Below are 6,000 nucleotides of genomic sequence, written 5' to 3'. Positions count from 1 at the left end.
TGTCAAATGAGGTGTCATTGCGTAGATCTCGAAAAGTTATGTGAAATTAAAAAAAATCATTTGATTTGGATACCCGAGTTAAAAGTTATTGTCTTCCGAAATTTTACGGTAACGGGACTAACGAGATTGTGTCAAATGACACAATCCTATGAGTTCCCTAAGGATGAGGGGACGTCACTTAATTCGGAAAAAAATGAATGTGTGAGTGACGCAGGAGGTGGTTCGCAGAACTCAGTGCCGCTGGGTCCCCTTCGCGTCACACAATGAATCTCATTTGTAAATACCATTAATCAAATACCAAATTGGTATATTAAGATCTCAAAAAAAAAGAAAAAAACTCCCATGGGTCAAAGAGCCTACTTTAATCGCTTCCAAAAAGCAGTGCAACCAAATGCGGATAACTAGTATAAATGGGAAAAATGTCTTTCTTTCGAACAAAACAGAAACATTAAATCTTTAATAAAATAGTTATGAACTCTTTCAATACTAGACTAATATAAAAATAACGCCAAATTACATGTTACACTTACCACACCTAACTTATACCCTTTTTTTTTTAATATCAAAAGATCACCCTCAACTTTGAATTGAAGCAATTTAACTACTCACACTTTAACATGGTAACAATTAAGTACTTCTGTGAAATTCGTATCTATATATATCCATTAAATAATCTTGTACTGCACAGGTAATAAAACTCCAATTCCTTAAATCCCAATCTTAGCTTCCACCAAGGTTTACCGTAGTCAAGTCGATGCAGATTTTATTCATTGCAAATTCACTTCGACCTTTATGCTTCACTTTTACTTCCAAAGATGAGTCACCGGTGACTTTCTAACTCAAATTTAATCACCCACCACCGGTTTGGCTGTTTGCTGCGTTATAAGATAGGACTTAGGGGAAATATAAGGAGCGCGTGAGCGCGTGAGAGGAAAAAAGAAAGCTCTGCTAGGTTTTCACTCGTTCGTCGTCGTCGTCAGATCTGTAGATGATGGTCGAGAAATGGGAGAGATCCCCGTTCACTGAGGAAGGTTTGTCTGTGGATAGAGAGGCTAAGAAAGCCAAGGGGGAAGGAATGGATGATCTGGATATGCTGGATCCTTCTCCGGTAGTGGGCACTTCGGAAGGAGAAGTAGAGACTATGGACTTATCTCCAGGAGGGAAGGAGCCGTCGGAGAAGGAGGCTGAACCTGTTACGGAGCCACGGAGACTGGTATCTTACAAGGATCAATTACTCCAAGTTAATGGGGTGTGGGATGGTCATCATGGTGACGAGGAGGAAGACTGGCTGGCCCAGAGTAGAAGGGATGAGTTGGATGAGGAGGAGGCTATCAAAGCCTATGAACAAACTCAGGAGGATGATCCTCTAAACCCATATTATCAATTCGATATATTAGAGAAGCTGGAGCAGTGTAAGAGATGGAGAGTGTCCCTGATCGTCAAGTTGATGGGGAAAAGACTGGGGGCACGATACTTATGGAATAGGCTGCACAAGTTATGGAGTCTGGAGGGTGAATATCGAGTTCTAGATCTGGAGAATGACCATTACTTGGTCGAATTTGAGAAACCGCAGGACTATGTGTTCGTTCAACAATAAGGACCATGGATCGTGACGGATCACTACTTGATTGTGCAGCGATGGAGGCCTAATTTTGACCTCTATGATGACCGATTGAAGAAGTTAGCTGTGTGGGTAAGGATTCCTGGTGTTCCTCGCGAATTCTATACTTACAAGGATCTATGGAGGATGGGGAATATGATAGGAAAGACTCTTAGGATTGATAAAAGTTCCTTGCGATTTATTGGGCAGGGGCAGCAAGAAGAGATCACAGATTGAGGAAGGTTTGCCCGGATTTGTGTTGAAGTGGACCTTAGCAAAAGCCTGTTGTCTAAGTTAAGGATTGGTCAGAGGCAGCTATATATAGGATATGAGGGACTCCATCTCATATGCTTCTTGTGTGGCCAGTATGGACATAGGAAAGATCAATGCTCATTTAACTCTGAAAATTCGAAGAAGCAGCAGGACGAGAAGAGCCAGGACTGCATGGAAACTAGCAATGATCAGACTCAGGCTGGGGAGAGTACTAAGGCAGATGTTGAGAAGAGTCAGGAGGAGGATGGTTTTGGGAACTGGATGACTGTGCAGAAGAACTATAGGAAGATGAAACCTCCTTTACAGCCAAGGGTGAAAGAGCAGGTCTTGGTTAAGGAGAAAGTAGGAAGTGGTACTGCTGGTCAAGAGAATAAAAGCAACCACTCAGGCTCGCGATTCTCAGTGTTAGTTGATGAGAAGGAGGTTGAGACCTCCAAAGTGGACTCTCCTCAAGGCAATCCGAACTTATAGGATTCTGGCAGCTTGAATGGTACAGGGGTGGATAAGGTCTCCTTGGATGCTAGGAATAGGAACAATAATGCAAGCAAGAAGAAGAATGGAAGTGAGCGGAGTGGGGTTTCTCTTACAAAAGAAGGGGGCCCAGGGGTTCAAGTTCTAAGAGACAGCAGCCACCAGAAACCAAAATCCACACCCAGAGAAGCTATTTTGGTTCCGAAGATAGGTTCTATGCAGGCTTCCAGCAACAACAACAAGAATAGAGGGGCTAATGGAGCAGTTTGGGAGGATGGGAGAGTAGCTGGTCCGATCCCAATTTTAAAAGAAAAACCCCCAGATGGTCCTGAATGTGGGAAGGTCATGGAGACTTCTAGCAAGGAAAGTATGGTCCTGGATGATATCACCAATTTTGGTGGAGTGTCGAAGACTATTGCTCGGGCATAAGTTGGAGCAGCTGTTGGCTCTTGAGGTACTTTATTATTTTGTCTTTATGATAGTGTGTTCTTGGAATTGTAGAGGAGCAGGAAAAAAAGGTTTTTCTGCTCTTATAAAAGATCTTGTTTATCAAAAAAAGGTTAATGTCCTTGCTTTGCTGGAGACCAGAGTGAGTGGAAGTAAAGCTGAGAGAATCATTCAAAATTTGGGATTTGACAGTTATTATAGGAGAGAGGCAGTTGGTATCTCCGGAGGGCTTTGGATCCTTTGGAATAAAAGTAATACGAGTGTCTCTGTGTTGTCAGATGACCACCAGTTTGTTCATTCTAAAATCTGTTGGTTAGAGAGTGGGAAGGAGGAGTACTTCTCCTTTGTGTATGGTAGTCCTAGAAGTGTGGAAAGAAGGATTCTGTGGGAAAACCTGAAAGGCATTGGAAAAACTATGAATAATGATTGGGCTGTTTTAGGAGACTTTAATAGTATTTTAGAAGGTAATGAGAAGCAGGGAGGTGGTGAAGTATGTTGGAGTAGTGTTCAGGAGTTCTCCAATTGCCTTAGTGAATGTCACCTTTCGGATATAGGCTGTTCTGGCCCGAAATTCTCCTGGAAGAGAGGCAAACTGCAAGAAAGAATAGATAGGCTGGTTGTTAATGACTCGTGGCTTTTGAATTATCCCCACAGGTCCATCTATCATTTGAGCTTTAATGGGTCTGACCATAGACCTATGTTGCTTAAAGATGATTTATGCACTGCTATATTTAAGGGACCTAAACCCTTTAGGTTTCTTGTTGCCTAGTTGACTGATGAGAACTTTGGAGAGGTTGTTGATGCTTGCTAGAATCAGACCTCAGATTGGGTTCATGCTAAGGATAAGTTCCAGAGGGAAGCTTCTCTTTGGCACTGTAATGTCTTCAAAGAATTGCATAGAAGGAAACTGAAGATACAAGGTAAGTTGAGGGGGTTGGAGGCGGAGATGTGTAGGTATCACAGTGAAGCATTGGAAATTTTACACAAATCTCTTTGGCAGGAGCTGAATAGAATCTTTGTCCGAGAGGAGTTGACATGGTTCCAACGCTCTAGATGTAAATGGATGGCCTTTGGGGGATAGAAATACAAGGTTTTTCCACTCTGCCACTGTGGCTAAATTCAGAAGGAACAAAGTTACAACCTTGAAAAATGATGAGGGTGATTGGGTAGAAGATCCAGAAATCCTTAAAGATATGGCTGTCAAGTTTTACAAACAGTTGTATGCAGGGGAGACTAGCTCAGTACCGAGCCTTTGCATTGAAAATGGATTTCCCACCATTGATGACCAGCCTGGAAGAACTTGGGGTTAGTGCCTGATGCTATGGAAGTTAAGAAAATATTCTTCAGTATGAAGCCTTATAAAGCCCCTGGAATAGATGGCCTGCATGCTGTGTTCTTTCAATATCAATGGGGAAAGGTGGGTGATTCTGCAGTCAAGTTTGTGAGGGAGGTGTTCCAGGACCCGAGCTTAGTTGAACAGATTAACCAGACTCTCATCTGTTTAATCCCAAAGTGTGACTGTCCTGATACCTTGAGCCAATTTAGACCAATCTCATTTTGCAATGTGATTTATAAAGTGGTTACTAAAGTGTTGGTGGGTAGAATGAAGAAGTTTATGAGGGAACTTATAATGCCTAATCAATGCAGTTTTGTCCAAGGGAGGCATGCTTCAGATAACATAATTATTTCTCAAGAAATTTTCCATTCCATAAGAACTAGGAAAGGTGCTAAAGGTTGGATGGCAGTGAAAGTGGACCTGGAGAAGGCATATGATAGAGTAAGTTGGGAGTTCCTCCAAGAGTCTATGTTGATGGATGGGTTCCCTGAAGCACTTATCAGTCTTATTATGGCATGTGTGTCATCTTCTTCTATGAACTTACTTTGGAATGGATCCCAGACTAAGGAGTTCAAGCCCACTAGAGGGATTAGACAAGGAGACCCCCTTTCCCCTTACCTTTTTGTGCTCTGTATTGAACGGTTGGGTCACATGATCTCTTCTGCCATGGATAAGAAGGATTGGCTCCCTGTTAAGCTTGGGAGGAGAGGCCCTCCTATTTTTCACCTCTTCTTTGCTGATGACCTGCTCCTATTTATGGAAGCTTCAGTGGGTCAAGCTGAGTTGGTCACTAGCATCCTGGATAGGTTCTGCCTTGCTTCGGGCAAGAAAGTTAGTACCACTAAGTCACGGGTCTTTTTCTCTAAAAATGTGAATCATACTAGAAGGAAGGAGCTGAGCCAGGTCATGCATTTCTCTTGCACTGCGAATTTAGGCAAGTATTTGGGTATGCCTATTCTACATAAGAGAGTTAATAGGAAAACTTTCAGGTTTATCCTTGAGAGGACTAATAATAAGCTTAGTGCTTGGAAGCAGAAATCCTTGTCTATGGCAGGGAGAGTAACTCTGACAAAGTCTGTCCTTGCTTATCTCCCCATTTACTCTATGCAAACCTCTCTCATTCCTCTGGGTACTTGTGATGAAATTGAACAAAAAATGAGGGGTTTTGTGTGGGGTTCGAGTAGGGAGGCCAAGAAAGTGCATGCTTTGCCTTGGAACACTATTTGTAAACCTAAAGGTGATGGGGACTGGGTATCAGAAACTTGAGGCAAATGAACAAGGCGTGCCTTATGAAGGTAGCTCATGGATTGTTAAGAAACAAGGAAGACCTATGGGCCAGGGTGTTGAGGCATAAGTATAAGGTGGAGGATAAGCTAATTCCCACCACAGTAAAGAAACCTGGTTCGTCAAATTTATGGCAAGGCATAACTCGGGTGTGGCCTCAAATAATGGAGGGTTCTAGAGTAATGGTTGGCAATGGAAAGGGTAGTTCCTTTTGGCATGATAAGTGGTTATCTATTGGTCCACTTTTGGAACACAGGACCCAGGATATACCTGATGAGAGCTTGAGTGCTGAGATTGCAAATATGGTGACACCCAATGGAGATTGGAATTGGCAGGCCTTTGAGGACTATATTTCGGTTGAAGCCATGAGTTTGATGGCACGAACCTGCCCTCCTCTTCGTTCGAATGGGGATGATATGGTGATTTGGGAGGCATCCCAGGATGGTAAATTCTCTATAAAGACAGCCTACTGTAATTTAGTTGGAGAGAATTCAGATGATAATCAGTTTCAGTGGAATGCTGTTTGGGATTGGGGAGGACCTCATAGGATAAAAACCTTTCTCTGGCTTGCACTTGGGGATAATTTACT

The sequence above is a fragment of the Gastrolobium bilobum genome, unplaced genomic scaffold (assembly GCF_033153095.1).
Source record: "Gastrolobium bilobum isolate Gb01-03AN ecotype WA unplaced genomic scaffold, APGP_CSIRO_Gbil_v1 utg16848, whole genome shotgun sequence".
Lineage (NCBI taxonomy): Eukaryota > Viridiplantae > Streptophyta > Magnoliopsida > Fabales > Fabaceae > Gastrolobium > Gastrolobium bilobum.
This window is presented reverse-complemented; position numbering follows the sequence as displayed.